This window comes from Euprymna scolopes, chromosome 9, assembly GCF_053919585.1.
Source record: "Euprymna scolopes isolate OS-2025 chromosome 9, ASM5391958v1, whole genome shotgun sequence".
NCBI lineage: Eukaryota > Metazoa > Mollusca > Cephalopoda > Sepiida > Sepiolidae > Euprymna > Euprymna scolopes.
This window is the reverse complement of record NC_136490.1, coordinates 55,619-73,588: the sequence shown is the minus strand read 5'-3', so window position 1 is coordinate 73,588 and position 17,970 is coordinate 55,619.

The following is a 17,970-nucleotide window of genomic DNA, read 5'->3' as shown; positions in this document are numbered from 1 at the left end:
ATTGATAATATGCAGACTTCAGGTCCAACTTATTGAAAATTTTGTACTGTGATAGTTGGCGTATGATATCCGAAATTTTGGGAAGCGGAAAAGCATCCAAAAGTGTAAACCGATTTATAGTTGCAGAATAGTCAACGACCATGCGACGCTTATGTCTTTCATTTCTAGTTACTAGTACTTGGGCTCTCCATGGGGAATTCGATTTGATTATGATACCTTCTTTTAATAATTTTTGTATCTCATTCCGGATAAATTCGCAGTCCGATGCTGAGTAGCTTTTGCTTTTTGTTGCGATGGGTTTACAATTCTTTGCTAAATTAGAAAAAAGAGACGGTGGCTCGATTTTCATCTGAGTGACGTTACAAATCTGTAAAGATGGTATCTTTCCGTTATAACGGAATTCCACCCAGTTATGCAATTGCATGAACTCTTGTCCTAGTATAATTGGAGCACACAAGTTGGGAAGGATAGATAAACGCATATTAGTGTAAATTTGTCCATTAACAGCGATGGACGCAACACAGTGTCCTAAGGTTTTGCTCGTGAGATTCGAGGAAGCCATGCTTACCGTATCATTAGAAGGTAATATACTAAGGCCGAGTGATCTCACGATGTTCATTCGTATAAAGTTATGAGTGCTTCCACTGTCTACCATAGCTTTCAAACAGGTACTATTAATTGTTGCATTTACTACAGAATATTGTGGGCATGGAGTGCATTCGGATGACGCAGTGAGGGCAATATATGCAGAACTAGTCCTGGTATTATAAGTTGTTTGTTTTATTTTAGATCGGCAGACTTTAGAGAAGTGGCCCCTCTTTCCACATTTAAGGCAGTCAGCATTCCGAGCTGGGCAAATATTTCGAGAATGATTTTCTCGTCCACAGAATTGGCATCCCGGCGAAGTGAGTCGCCTGATTATTTCTGGAAACAGCAGCACATTCATTAGTTAGTTTCAAACTAGAGTTATTTTCAGATTCATCTGCATGAATAGATGCTTTTTCTACAATTGATGTGTCATAAGCTGCTGCATTATGTTGGACCATTTCTAGACTTCGTGCAGTTGCTACGGCATGATCTAGGTTAATTTCAAAACTTTCAAGTAATCTCTGCCTAATAGTTGAGGAAGTGAGACCTGTGATAAAAGCGTCACGTATCGCTAGCTCCACATGTTGAGAGGCAGTAACATCTTCAAATTTACAATCCTTAGAAAGATTCTTTGGTTTTAGGAGAAACTGATCAATAGATTCACCTTGATTTTGTTTCCTAGTGGCGAGAAGGTGACGAGCAAACACAGAATTTACCGGTTTTACATAGGTTGCTTGAAGGATGCTAATAGCCCTCTCGAATGTTGAACAGTGAGATATAAGAGAATAGACCTTCGGTGAGATGAAATTAATCAGAATACTTAACTTATTTGGAAGAGTTTGAGGATGAGCGACTGTGAGAGAGTCGATGCAGTTGATGAGGGTACGATACCAATGATTCCATTCGTCAGCGGTTGTATCTGAGGATCCTTCGAATTTACCAGGTCTCAGTATAGCATCCATTGTTGCTGTTAATTTTTAATTTTATGTTGAATAAATTGTAATGAAAAATAAAGACCTTTTAAGATATTAGAAAGGTTTTATTCAACATAAAATTCGGCAGGTACAACAACATGGTCGGTAACGAACGACTAAGCTGGGAAAAGGCGCCAATTTCGTAACCATTTGTAAACATCTGGTGCGCATGCGCACTAGTGCTCTAAACTCACAACAAAGCCATTTCACAAGTAAGTCGCATTCTACCTTTTTTGGCGACTACGTGTGAAAAGAAAGAAAAGGCTTGAAGTTTTGTTCCAAGTTCTGCAGAAGGGCAGGTCATGTAGAATCAGCAGAAAAGAAAGTCCTGTAAAGTCAGCAGACGAGCAAGTCCCAAAAAATCACACACACACTAAAGTACTCTTTAAGCTGCAGCAGTTCACCGATACGATCACACTGACGTCGATCCTAGAAAAAACGCCCCCATGTTCCAAACACACTCCCTTTATCCTTCCGGCGTCCGTCCTCGGCCAATCAGCAGCCAAAGAACGGTCACGTGGGGCCCAGTGATGATCGCACAATCTACAAGATGAGGACGGCGCCATTTTGGAATTTCTTTCATGTTTCGGCCATGCACGTACGCACACCGTAGGAGCGTTCCAAGGTAAGACATGACGCGCAGACACGTGGGCGCTTCCTCCCTTCATTTTCTTCGACTCTACACCCCCCCCTGGTTTCAAGATCACACATGCGGCATTGCGGCCGCGGTCGTTTGATACGAGCGCTCCTACGGAGGGGGATTAGCTGGGCTTCTTCATGTCCACCAGTGCCACCCGGGTCAGTGTCCACAGTCCTACCATCCGGCTGCACTTCATCTTCCTCCAACCTACCTGGGTCAGTGTCCACAGTCCTACCATCCGGCTGCGCTTCATCTTCATCTTCATCCGAGCTCTCAGAAGTGGTGCTGGAGCTATCTCCATCCGTGCTGAGGTTCTCAGCCATAGGCCGGATTCACATTTCATCACTGGATGATTCATTACTTTCACTGTTCACCATTTGGTTTATATCAAGGGTGGGCCGGACATCCCTTATATGGCGTGGGACACCATCAACCAGCACAGCCTGCTCACCGATTATGCCGGTGATCCGTCCCTGTCTGAACCTGGTCGTGCATCGGTTATTGGGAGGCCTTACCCAGACGGTGTCCCCTGACTTGTACCGTCCTTGCGTCTTTTTCTGATTAGGCGGGCAGGCGTCAATGCCCTTAACACGCACTCGATAGCGATGTATCGCATTAGCAGGTGCACTTCCAGCAGTCGTGTCATCTTTTGGCGTTGTATTGTACCTATATACCGCCTCCGCAATCGTGCATTGCTTCCTTGCTGCTATCCGTTTCACACTTCGGTGGCACCGCTCTGCTATACCGTTGCCACTCGGCACATACGCACACCTGTGTCTAAGCCGGGTCCCCCACTCGTCCATGAAACGCCTGAATTCCCCGCTGCAAAAGGCTGTGTCGTTGTCCGTGAGAATCTCTTCGGGTGGCCCCCGCTCGTAAAATATAGACTCTAATTGGCGGATGACACTAGCCGAGTCCTGTCTTGTTAACAGTCGCCAGATCGCAAACCTCGTCAGTCCGCAATCGATTAGTGTGAGGAAGTGCTGACCACCATAGTGGGTTATGTCCATGCCCAGCCGGCTCTAAGTCCCGTCGACTTCCAGCCGACCTTTCTGCCATTTGGTGGGAGCCGGGTCGATTGACTGGCATATTTGGCATTCCTTGACCACTGATTCTACTCTGTTTTTGGACACTGACTGGTTGGTTAAGTGTGCAAAATAATATGTCCGTCTCACTCCGGGGTGTCCCGTGTCGTGGTGTACCCTCTTGATTTCATCCGTCTCCTCAATAGAGGCAGCACATAACGATCCTGGTTCGGCTTCTTTCTTCATTGCGTCGAACCACCTCTGGGGCACATGGGTGAGTTTATCTGCAAGATTGCGGGTGGAAGCGGCAAGCACTGCGTTCACCGATAGGTTGTACTCTTCCACCAACTTCCTTAGTGTCTCCAACCTTTGTCTGATTAGCATTTCGGTAGCCGCCTTGGTGCACACTCTCACTTTGTCTGTTAGTGTGTCAACTATCCAGTGGTACACGCACAGCGAATCTGTGTGTAAGCACAATTCTTTAACTTCCACTGGAATGCCATATTTACTCCCTTTATCGCCGCATCCAACTCCGCTAGGTTGATGTGAGTGGCATCATCCAGTGGTCGCAACCAGCAGGCGTCCTCAATCACAGACCCGTTCATCTCCAACAGTGCCCCAATCGTGAGGGAGCTCGCATCCACCCACACATTTAGTCTGTCTCCCTGGACGCACCAATCTCCTTTAGCGGGGTCCTCCTGCTTGACTCTTGTGATGGTTTCTTTTACCATGCGAAGCAACAGATTGTCCACCGTCTCGTCATCCCAGCCTTTGGTAACTGCACTCGCCCTCCTCTTCATGCTGGCTGTTGCGACCCGGGTGCATCCACATACTGGCAAGTGTCCTACCAGTTTTCCACACAGGGAAAATATGGCCCGCCTCGTGAGGATATGGGGCACTTCGGAGACTGCAGTTCCGCACCCCCACCTCAAGGTCCCTCGCTCCTGTTGAACGCTCAACCCCAAAACACGAGCGCCATCCTCCAAGCGTTCTGGATCCTTATAAATAAGTCCAAGTTCGGCAAGCTTAGCCCTCACACGTGATGATGGCACAACGTCTTCATTCACGTATATGTCGTCAAGGTATGCTGATGTCCCCTCTTTTACGGTCTTATCCTGTGACAATACAGCATTGACGATCGTCTTCATAATTTGGGGCGCAACGTTCAGCCCAAAGCCCAGTCACGTGAGGCAATACCTCCTACCGGAAAACACTACCGTCTGAAACGGCCACAGTGTCTCGCTAACCCGGACCTGCAGATATGCCCTTCTAAGGTCCAACAGGGATACATTAGAACCCAGCTGGCGCCATTCTCGCAGTTTGCTAGCACACACGTCGGCATCGCCTGTGAACGCATCAACATATGAGTTCAGTTCTCGGTAATCCATCACCGGCCTGACTTTTGCTTTGTTCTGTTGAGCAACTGCCATTAATGGGATCAGACCCTTGGGGGTTCCAAGTTTTTTGTAGGTGTAGGGAATCAACAAGCCATCCTCGATCCATCTGCAAAGTTCTTCTTCGTACGCGGGCCTCATGTGGTCGGGCACTTGGTATTCCGTTATGCCATTTTGCAGTTTGGCCGGTTCTCGGTCTTCTGACCACTTCCATGAGGCAGTCCAGGCCCTCTTTTGCTCGTCAAATTCGACGCTGAAGTCTGGTTGGTCCATCTTTAGTGCAGCACACATTGGGGCTTTCTCCTGAAAATGTACCGCCCCCGTCACCGTTATGTAGACGCCACCAAGAGCTCTAATGGCATCATATCCTAGGAGCAGCTCAAAACTCAGGGGTTTTTCTGGTACCACCAGCGCCTCTAGGTTAGCGGAGATTCCATTTTTCATCCGAATGTTTACGCTGCCCACCCCGCAACATGTGCGCATCTCTCCACTGATGGTAGTCACTCGGACGTTCTTCTTTCTCCAAGTGTGGCAGAGATCTGCACATATGATAGTGCGGGAGCACCCGGAGTCAAGGAGTACTGAGCGCAGTGTTTCGTTGACATATATTGAAACGATCGGCAGCGTCTCATTTAATTTCTGCGTGGGGAAGAGGTTGACGCTGACACCGCTCATGCAAAGAGTGTAAGCGAATTGATCTGGCACCGTCCTAATGGCAAAAAGGGAAGCTTGAGGTGGAGGACAACCGGTATCAAGTAGGGATAGACAAGCATTTTTTTACCTTGACAGATTGTGGCTTGACACGTTTCATGATATGGCACCTGTTGACACAACAGTTGAGAGCCTTATACAACAGTTGAGAGCCCTCTTTCTTGGATGTGATGCCGGCAGTTCCTTGCAATTTGGCCCAGTCCATTGCATTTGTAGCATATGATTCCGCCACGTGGACCGGGTCCCTAATACGGTTTCTTATCATTCGGCGTGGACCGGGCAGCAGCAATTACCGGTTCCCTCATCTCGGAATAATTCTTCATTACAGTCCTGGCCCGATCCACTAGGTCATTAAGGGGAAACGAATCCGCACTTGAGCTGGCTCGTAATAGTCGCTTTGCTTCTGTCGGGAGTCCTGCTAGGAATTTGCATGCTAAGGCCCGCTCGGGCAGTCCATCAAACAAGACCGTTAACTTGGTCAGTTCTACCAAGTATACATCGACCGTTTCGCCCGGACGTAGGGTCCTTGCCTCAAGTTGCTCCCAAGCAGTGGCGGGGTCAATTGCAAACGCCTTGAACAGCGCCGCCCTAATTGTCTCGTAGTCCTGTTTGCCCTCATGGCTGAGCTGTTGATACACGGCAAAGGCGCCGCCGGACAAGCGCAGAGAGACAACACGTTCGAAGTTCTTTACGCCAGACAAAACACAATGTAACTCCAACTTTTCCACCCAGTCAAGTACCGGGGTTGATCCATCGAACTCCAGTATTAATTTGAGGTCAATTTTTTCCCCCATTTCGCCGAAATAGCTTAAAGCAGTTTCACAAGTAAGTCGCATTCTACCTATTTAGGCGACTACGTGCGAAAAGAAAGAAAAGGCTTGAAGTTTTGTTCCAAGTTCTGCAGAAGGGCAGGTCCTGTAGAATCAGCAGAAAAGAAAGTCCTGTAAAGTCAGCAGACGAGCAAGTCCCAAAAAATCATACACACACTAAAGTACTCTTTAAGCTGCAGCAGTTCACCGATACGATCACACTGACGTCGATCCTAGAAAAAACGCCCCCATGTTCCAAACACACTCCCTTTATCCTTCCGGCGTCTGTCCTCAGGCAATCAGCAGCCAAAGAACGGTCACGTGGGGCCCAGTGATGATCACACAATCTACAAGATGAGGACGGCGCCATTTTGGAATTTCTTTCATGTTTCGGCCATGCACGTACGCACACCGTAGGAGCGTTCCAAGGTAAGGCATGACGCGCAGACACGTGGGCGCTTCCTCCCTTCATTTTCTTCGACTCTACAAAATGCTTTTTATATAATGAAGGAGACAGTTCCGTGACTGTGATATTACAAGATTTTCATGTAATGAAAAAGACACTTCTGCAACTGAGGTATAAAAAGATCTATATGGGATGAAGTAGAAAAGTCCGGCGACCGAAATAATTGAATGTTTTTTTTATGTATTGAAATAATCAAGAAAAATCCTTCGACTGGGGTAATTGAATGTTTTGAAGGAGACAAGTAAAAGTTCTTGGTTAGAAATAACCAGTCTTTTCTAGGAAGAAATAACAATATAAAAGTCCATCACTTACTTTAGCCAAGAGATAGAAAAGGGTAAAAAAAAATCCATTAAGATAAAAAACCCATCTCCACGTCGAAAAACGAATGATGGTGTGGTGCACACGAGGTTAACGTCTATGGTGACGGAGTCAAACGGCGAGCTGTGTGTGCTGATGTAGACTGACTCGTTTGGGCGCAAAAATGCCCTTTTTATATATTTCCGACTTTGAAAGAGAGTTTAAAACATATTTTAAAAAGGAAGCACAAAATAAGTGGATAGTACTTAATCTGTGGAGTTTCAAAGAAATACTTTCTTTCTCATCAAAGGGTTGGTATTAGCAAAATGCGGGATAGGATTTTGCTTGCAAAAGTATTTAATGAAACTACAAGTAAGTCATAGACTTTACTTGGTAAAAAAAAAGTGAAGCAGAGGGAATGGGGAGAAAAAAAGGCCATTTCACGTGAATGGATGGCCTGGTGATGAGTAAAATATCCAATAACGGTAAAATCCAAAAAAGTTGATTGAATTTCCATAAGTAAAATCCAAAGGAATCGCGTTATTCACGTTCTTATTATAAGCTTGTTTGAACATGTTTTCCCTCACATATACATACCCACAAGTATGCACGCACGTACGCACACACACACACACACACACGCATATACACAGCCCCATACACACACTCACATTTATGCGCATACACACACCCGAGCTGTGACGTCACTTCCTTTTAAGTGAAAACAAGACATGCGCACCCAGAACACTAACTCCAGTATAAAAGTCAACAAAACCTGTTAACTTCCCTCTTTTTCGTCTGGACCAGCATTCGAGCTGCTTAGTCGACGAACTGACCGCATGCTCTAACGTCACTCTATCTCCCCTTCGCTTTGGTCCATCAAAACAGACATGTGCGTGATGCTCTACTGAGCTTAACCCTCTCTTTCTACAGGCCGGCCTGCCACTTCGGGTTTCTCTATTGCCTTTTCCCTTTCCTTCCATGCGCGTAGTCGTCAACGGGTGAATGAACACATGTACACCAAAGACTTTCATTTCTCAACAGAAAATAAACGACATGTTTATTTTATTCCAGCATTTGAGTTCTTTGTTTTCTTCATTCAATTCGTATTATTATTTTTTCTTGTAGCGAGTTAGGGTATTTCATATCCTGGTCCACAACATGAAATGGTGATCCCTTTATTTTAAAAATGAAATGAATGAGTTTGAACGAAACACGTGGTAAACTAAACTCTCCCACAAAAATTCACGGCACGCACGAAAAATAATTTTTCTCTAACAAACAAGCAAACTTGTTGACCACGAGGAGTAAAAATTTCAAACCGCACATACGAAATTGAAATATAAAAATTTCAACACAAAACAAAATGGAACTTCAACAGATGGACTTCTACAACGAAACCATGGCATTAAACATTCGGCAACCTGATCAAAACTGAAACGAGGAATTAGCAGAATTAAAGTCTGCCGTTAAGAAGCTTTCGAAGCAGCTAGCCGACGCACTTCAAACGCGTCAACATGCTCACAGAAACCACAACGACATGCGACGAAACTACAGGCGAAGAAGTTCAAGCAGGAACCGATCCACGTCACGAGATAGACAAGATGTGTGTTTCTATCACAGGAGATTCGGCGTCAACGTGTTCCAAAAAACAGCACAAGGAAATGAACCTTCCAGCCAGTAACGACGACGACTGTAGCTGGAGCACACAAAAAAGGTCGTCTATTTTATATCCGAGACAAAATTCACGGATATAACTTTTTAATAGACACCGGAGCGGAAATCAGCGTCATACCGACACCGCATGGTCACCTGACAGGGACCGAATTTTTCAACTTATAAGTCGCCAATGGTACAAAAATACCCACTTTTGGTGAAAAATCTTTAAATTTAAACCTTGGAATACGGAGTAATTTTTTATGGAATTTCACCATAGCCAGCGTGACCACTCCAATTTTCTGGGCGGACTTTTTAGCCAATTTTAACCTGCCTGTCGACATGACTCATCACACATTGACAGACAACGAAATGAAGATTTCAGTGAGAGGAACTACCTCGAAATTTTTAACCACCGGAATCAGCAGTGCCTTACCCAAAGATTTACACGTCCGCCGGTTACTCCAAAAATTTCCTCAACTTTCCCAGCCGTTTAAAAACACGGACCCCATCAAACACAGCGCTAAGCACTATATTAAGACAATAGGACCGCCCGTCTATTCAACCCCCAGACGCTTGAAACCGGATAAATACAAATTGGCAAAATCCGAGTTTCAAAATCTACTCCACATGGGAATAATACGGCCCTCGAAAAGTGCTTGGTCATCACCACTCCACATGGTACAGAAAGCTGATAACACCACATGGCGACCATGCAGAGATTTTAGACGCTTAAACGCAAAAACTGTTCGAGATAGATATCCTATTCCCCATATTCATGACTTCGCCAATGGACTCCAAGGCGCCACAATTTTCTCCAAACTGGACCTCGTTAAGCCATATTTTCAAATTCCAGTCGCGGAAGATGACATTCATAAAACCGCACTGACCACACCATTTGGCCTTTATGAGTTCCTAAGGATGCCTTTCGGGTTGAGAAATACCTGTCAAACTTTCCAGCGTTTGGTTGACAAAGTTTTCAGAGGTCTGCCGTTCATATTCGCTTATGTGGACGATGTTTTAATCGCCAGCAGAAACCTCAAAGAACACCGGCTACACCTGGAACAAACTTTTGAAAGACTGTCACATTTCGGTCTTAAACTAAACACCGATAAATGTGTTTTTGGCCACCAGGAAGTTGAATTTCTCGGTCATTTAATTGACAAGGATGGAATCTCCCCTTTGCCTGAAAAAGTAAGTGCTATTTCAAATTTCCCTCTACCGACATCTGTCAGACAAGTACGCCGTTTTGTAGGCATAATTAACTATTACCGACGTTTTTTGCCAAACTGTTCCACGTTACTCGCACCTTTAACGGACTTGTTAAAAAAACGAACCAAAAACCAACAGTTAGTTTTGGAAGGACCTGCACTAAAAGCCTTCGAACAATCAAAAACTGGTTTGGCAAACTTCACCAAACTTACATATATCCAAGATAGCGATACAACGGAACTTACGCTTACAATGGACGCATTGGAAATAGCAGTAGGAGCTGTCATTCACCAAATTTCTGACAACAAAATGACCCATATTTATTCTTCTCTGCCAAGTTAAACAAAGCGCAGACTAAATATAGTACTTTCTCGAGAGAGTTACTTGCAATTTACCTTGCAATTAAGCACTTTAAACATCTCCTCGAGGGCAGACAATTTTCCATTTATATGGATCATAAACCTCTAATATTTGCTCTACACACACATGTCGACAAATATGGTGCACGAGAAATTTGACACCTGGACTTTATAGCCCAATATTCTACCGATATACGGTACGTAAAAGTACAGGAAAACGTTGTAGCTGACGCTTTATCTCGCGCAATAATTGCTTCTGTAAATTCCACTCCACTAAGTATGGAATTAATAACACAAGAGCAATTAACCGATACCACGCTCCCAGCTATAATGGACAAAACTTCACTGAAGCTGAAAGAAATACCGATACCATTCGGAACAACAAATTTCTATTGCGATGTTTCACAAAAACACCCTTGCCCTTATATTTCATCCAGCCTCAGACGACAAGTTTTCCAGCACTTCCACAATTTGTCCCACCCAGGAAAACATGCCACCGTGAAATTAATAAGCGGAACGTTTTGTTTGACCAAATATGAATACGGACATCTGTAGTTGGACCAAAACTTGCATTCCTTGCCAAAAAACAAAGTTCACAGACACACAAAATCACCTTCAGGAACTTTCAGTGTACCAGACGCTAGGTTTACTCATGTGCATATCGACTTGGTTGGACCCTTACCCACTTCAAAAGAACATACCCACATCCTTACTATAGTCGATAGATTCAGCAGATGGCCGACAGCAATACCAGTGAAAGACACATCAGCCGCAACAATAGCCGGAGCGATTTTACAAGATTGAATAGCAATTTTCGGAGTGCCCTCCGTAATCACAACGGACAGGGGCTCACAGTTCCAATCAACTCTTTTCACTGAATTCAACCATTTGTTGGGAACAAAGCACATTAAGACTACTGCCTATCATCCTTGCCAAACGGTATGGTGGAACGATTGCATAGACAATTAAAAGCATCTTTGGCTATGAACGGAAACAAATTGGACTGGTCAGACAACTTGCCACTCATTCTTCTAGCAATTCGCAACACTGTGAAGGAAGATTTGCAGAGCACACCTGCAGAATTAGTTTTCGGATCAACACTTATTTTACTAGGACAATTCTGTGAAAAAAAAATACACATATTTCCCCAACGAAAACTTCTGTGACAGACTTAAAACACAAAATGCCACAATTAAAATTTACTCCAACCAAAAAGCCAGACATGAACGTTTTCATTCCAAGCGATATTTACACATGTAAATACGTTTTTATCAGGAACGACGCAGTAAAAAACCCACTATGTCTAAATTATTCCGGACCTTATTTAGTTCTCGACAGGAGTAAAAAGTATTTTACAATATTAAAAAAAGAAGAAAAAAAGACACTATATCAATAGACAGACTTAAACCTGCATTCATAGACGAACAATTACACGTTTCTCCTACTCCAATACAAGAACATACACACTCAGAAACGGACAAAGAAATTACAAAAAACACCACACCACAAACAATAAAAACTGGTCGAAAAGTTAATTGGCCAAAACATTTCAAACAATATATAACTTATTAAAAAAAAAATATATACATAAAAACAAAAACAAAATACGTTTCTCTTGTATATATATATATATATATATATATATATATATATTATATATATATATATATATATATATATATTTTCTCCCCAGGAGGGGGAGTCTTGTTCGAACATGCTTTCCCTCGCATATACACACCCACAAGTATGCACGCACGTATGCACACAGACACGCATGCATATACACAGCCTCATACACACACTCACATTTATGCGCATACACACATCCGAGCTGTGGCGTCACTTCCTTTTAAGTGAAAACCAGACATGCGCACACAGACCACTAACTCCAGCATAAAAGTCAACAAAACCTGTTAACTTCCCTCTTTTTCATCCGGACCAGCATTCGAGCTGCTTAGTCGACGAACTGACCGCGTGCTCTAATGTCACTCTATCTCCCCTTCGCTTTGGTCCATCAAAACAGACGTGCGTGACGCTCTACTGAGCTTAACCCTCTCTTTCTACAGGCCGGCCTGCCACTTCACGTTTCTCTATTGCATTCCCCCTTTCCTTCCATGCGCGTAGTCGTCAACGGGTGAATGAACACGTGTACACCAAAGACTTTCATTTCTCAACAGAAAATAAACAACATGTTTATTTTATTCCAGTATTTGAGTTCTTTGTTTTCTTCATTCAATTCGTTTCATTATTTTTTCTTGTTGCGAGTTAGGGTATTTCATATCCTGGTCCGCAACAAGCTCTATTTTCCATTTGGTTTTATCGAGCTTTTACATCTGGTTGAGATTACTTTATAAATATTAACTCTTTAATATTTATAATAAACTTTAGATTTGCCATCTTGGATTATTTTGGTAAACTTAATTATAATTCTTATTTCATTATATATATATTATATATATATATATATATATATACACACACACACATGCTAACTCCAACGTTGCATGTAAAGTAAAAACAAAATAAAATCATTTAGTTTTAATTTTGTTTAAATGTTAAAGAAAAATATCAAAAAAAATTAAAAAAAAACGAATTTTCTTTTTACCTTGAAAAGGTGAGCATGTGAAAAAAAGCCATTTTTAATTTTATTAAAAAAAGTATTTGTATAAAAGGAAAAGAAAATATTTTGAAAAAGTGTTTTTTATTAATCTTTTTTCATTAAAACTTTGTGATGCATTTAGTATGTTACAAGTGCTAATTCAAACCAAACGGATGCCGTTTTCCATCTTGCTCAGGACAAGTTTACTTTCTTTTTTTCTCAACTGGACTCAACTCGATTCAACTCGCCCCCAACCTCTTCACTGCCAGCCTTATATTGTCTCATTCATTTACATTGGTAAAAATAAATTAAATTAAATGTTATCAATATAAATCAAATTTAAATAATAAACTTAAATAGAACACTTAAAACAATCCTCTCACTATAAACAATAACTAACACTCCGCTATTTACTAAATCAATTTCCCTTAATGTAATATGCAAATGAGGTCATCTCTTAATCGTCTATTTTGCAAGAATTATACTATATATAGGAATGAAGTATTAAAGTAATGAACCTTTTGTATATATTAATCAAATTGTGAACAAACAAATAAACAAACAGACAGGTATACGAATTTATATATATAGATAATCCCCTGTCTTATGTAAAAAGTGTCCCCAACCTAGCAGTTCCCAAAGTATCAACTTAGCTCCCACCTGTCCCATCGCCACAATGGGTCATCTGTTTTCCTGTGTTTCAAGTACTTTAACGGAATGGTGCTCTGATGTACTCATAACACTTGTGCTCCCTTAACTTAAATACCCTTAACTAACCCAATAAGCAACAAAATACGACCCAGTAGATATTCCTATATCCAGGAAAGCCTTTTACTTTAATAGTTTCTTCTCTCAAACTCCTGGACTGGAACTACCTCTCTGTTTCTTGCTTCCCTGACTGTCCTAACATGTAATTTGAACAGACATCTCACTGTTCCAACTTTTACAGTGTCGCTATAGGCATGGTCCCTGTAGGAAAACACGTGACTTACCTACCTAGCATGTGTACATAATTCAACGGGGCAGTTGTGGAATGAAATGAAGGAAGAAAAAAGAAACAAAAATGGCTGCCTTATCTCTTTATATGCCTGCAATGTTGACGTTCTGGTGATGTAAGAAAAACCCCTTGGCTACGACATGTTGATTGGAATTGATGCAATACAAGCACTAGGAGGCTTCATAATCACAGTGTAATGCTTGGAGAAGGGAAAGAAGTCTTTGCAGCTATGTCTATCAAAGAAAAGGACTTCTATGCTACATTTGATGACAACGAAAGGGCGTGGACTGCAAAGTGGAAGTGGACCATTAGCCAGGCACCAGATTGGCTGTGCAACACCATTTCAGAGTATGCAGTTTCTACCAAGAATATGGCCGCATATGAAGAACTTCAGACATGGATTGATAACAGTTGGTTAATAGTGTACCCACAGGAACGTCTGGGACCATTCAAAGGATTAATTCCGCTCATGGCTGTTGAACAACTTATCAAAGACAAAATTTGGCCTGAAATGGATTACCGGGAATTGAATCAACATGTTGATGCTTTCACCGGAAACACAGATGTGTGCACTGCTAAACTAAGAGAGTGGCATCAGAAAGGGAGTAATGTAGCACTGCTGGATTTGAAGAGAGCCTACCTGCAGCCATTTCAGACGGTGATAATCAAGGGAAAACGATATTGTTTGACACATTTAGGTTTTGGCCGAAACATAGCACTCTTAATAATGACTATTAAAACTGTTTTGATGCAGGATGAGACCACAGCAAAAGCTGCTTCAGCTTGCATTGATGACATCTATGTTAATAAGGATATAATGTCTGCAGATGCGGTTCGAATAAAACTGGAATCGTTTGGGTTAATAAGCAAAGATCATAAGCACCTAAAGGATGGGGTGCCCGTGTTAGGCCTAGAGGTCTGAGAGGAGGGCAATACTTTGCGATGGAAGCAAGGGAGCCTGATTCCAGAGTTACCCAGTGTATTAGCAAGGTGTATTGTTTTCTATTTGCAGTAAATTAATAGGACATCTACCTGTCTGTGAATGACTCCAATCAGCAACAGGAGTATTAAAAAGATGAGTAACTGCAGTACCAAAGGATGGGATGACATGGAGGATGATGATTCTCTCCAGCAAATGATGGACAAAATGTTGACCACAGTATATAGGAACGACCCTGCCTGGGGTGAGTGGCAAGTATTTGGAAATTAACTGAATGCATGGGTTGATGCAAGTTCACTGGCTACAGGTGTTGTGTTGGAACAATTAGGTGCTGTTGTGGAAGATGCATGCTGGCTTCGTCCGAAAAATGATGCCCAGCATATAAATTTGGCAGAACTTGATACCACGTTAAAAGGCCTTAATCTTGCATTGCAATGACAGGCTAAGGTTGTGCATCTCCACACTGACTCATTGTGTTTATCACTGGTTGACTGACACCTTGACTGGAAAGGCTCGAGTTAAGACTAGAGCTGCAAGTGAGATGTTAGTACAAAGGAGACTGGCGATAATAAAGCATCTAGTTGATGAATTCAGCTGGCAGGTGGATATCCTGGAATTCAGAGGACCACATATTTTGTCCGAAGAGTGTGTCCTGCAACTACAAGGGCATCAATTAAGGCAGCCATACGCTCATGCAAAGAGTGTAAGCGAATTGATCTGGCACCGTCCTAATGGCAAAAAGGGAAGCTTGAGGTGGAGGACAACCGGTATCAAGTAGGGATAGACAAGCATTTTTTGACCTTGACAGATTGTGGCTTGACACGTTTCATGATATGGCACCTGTTGACACAACAGTTGAGAGCCTTATACAACAGTTGAGAGCCCTCTTTCTTGGATGTGATGCTTCACTTGAAATCCTGACTGATAATGCCACTACATTTTGATGTCAAGAATTTCAGAAATTGATGCACAAATAGGGGATTAGAATGCATTAACTATGTGCATATTTTCCTGAAGGTAATGGTATAGCGGAGCGGTGTCACTGCACCATCAAAAGAATTGTGGTTAGGACACAGTGCTCTATTTCAGCTGTGTACTGGTATGTGACACCCAAGGACAATGCAACACTAGCAACTGCACCAGCCAATGGGATTTACCGCTATGAATAGCGTGTAAAAGGAATAGATGTCACACCATCAGTGATTAGTGTTGTCAATATACCATATCAAGTGGGAGATTGTGTTTGGGTACAACCCATGAATGCTGGGTGTACTGCAAAATTTTGCAGAGGACAAATAGATAAAATCATAAGTCCTCAGAACATGTTGATTGATAGTATAACAAGTCATGTAAAAGATATATATCCCTATTATACATCTTCTGATTCTGAGAATGATGAGCAGGATCACATACAGTTCAGGGATGATCCTGCTCACCTACTGCCCCTTCAGGTGAGCATAGAAACACTACCTACAGAACTAGATAAGGGAATGATGGGGCATACTGTTCGCAATAGTGATAAGATAGACATGGAGAAGTAATGCCTCCAATTCCTCATTGAAGTACCTGAGAAAGACAAATAATGTCCACCCTCCGTGATTGTGAAACACCAACTATAGCACCACGAGAAGGGGATGATGGAACATACTGAGGAAGATGGAATCAAGGAAGTGATGCCTCAGATTCTTCAAAGAAGTACCCAACAAAAACGGATATTGCCTCCCTGCCCTGATTGTGGAACCGCCTATGGAACCACAAGCGGGGATAATGGAACAGACTGGTGGCAATAACAGTTGTAATGAGGAAGATGGCAACGAGGAAGTGCTGCCTCTGATTCTTCAAAGAAGTACCCAACAAAGACGACTGCCCCCTTGCCCTGTTTGTGATCATGAGATCAGGGGGGAGTGTAGGAAAACATGTGACTTACCTAACTAGTATGTGTGCATAATTCAACAGGTCGGTCCTGGAACGAAATGAAGAAAGAAAAAAGAAACAAAAATGTTGATGAAATGTAGCATTCAAGTTATATCTGGTTGACATAAATCTTTATAGACCTGCAATGTTACCACCTGCTATGCAGATGAGATGCTCCTGGTTGGATATAAAAGAGAGTTGCTTTTTCAGAGAGGATGTTCATTTTAAAGTTGGATTTCGAAGAAGTTCAATCATCAGCAGTGCTTTTGGAGTTGAAAGAAGGTGTGTTACTTATACAGATGTGTGGAAATCAGTGAAAAAGATTGGTGCATTTGGAATCTGGGTGTTTGGACAACAGTGTCAAACTTAACCAAGAAATTGGTGATGTGAAGGGCAGGAGAAATAACAGGTGGGTTATTCAATTATAGTACCAAAGATACAAGTAGCAATATACATTGTATGAGTGGCCACTGAACATCAAGGTACCAATATGTGGCATAGCTCTGACTTTGATATAGCTATTTGGATGATGATAACGATTTTGGATATTGTCATGAACCACACCGGCAATTTATATAAATTGTCTACCTATGTTATGTCATAGAAAAAGTAGGAAATGAAGCATGTATTAAAATGAAAATAAATGAAATGAGTAGTTTTTAAATGAAAACTCAAAAAACACATTATATACCTACAAGTTTACAAGTAAATAAGTCATTTTTAGTTAGAGATGTTTATTTATGAAGGTTTATACAACTGTTTTTAGTAGTAAAATTTTCTGTAACTATCACGAAGAGTTGGACTGTGGTATATGTTAGTGTGAATATGCATGCAGGAATATTAGACAATGAGGCACTGTATAGGTATGTGTTAGTTCATCTTGTTTTGGTTAGTGCATGTGTAGATGGGAAAACTCTAACTGGCTTTTCGAACTAATTGAAAGAGCATATCACAAAAAATGAAAAAAAAAGAGGGGAGTATTTAAGTCAGTCATATTTTGATGATCGTTCTGATCGCATCTCAATCTCACAATAATTTTTTTTTCTTTTTCATTACATATACCACCAGACAACAAAATTCAAGCCCATATATTAATTTGGAGGGGAAGGGTTCAATTGAATCTCAGGTAGGTGTCTGTTAGAGAAAATCAAAAGTTCAAAACTGATAATTTTTAGCTTATTATAGGATCTGAGGCATTTGAGACTGATGCTTAGTCAACTACTTTAGTCAATGAAGTGATCAATCTTTTAGGCACTGCAAGGATCTGAAGCAAAAACTAGAGAAGCAGGCTGGAGTCAGGTGAAAATCTCAAGTAGCAAGCAGCAACAAAGAGTGAAAGTTAGATTGCATTAAGTTTGAGTTGTCTTGAAAAGGAGTCTAGTTGGTTGT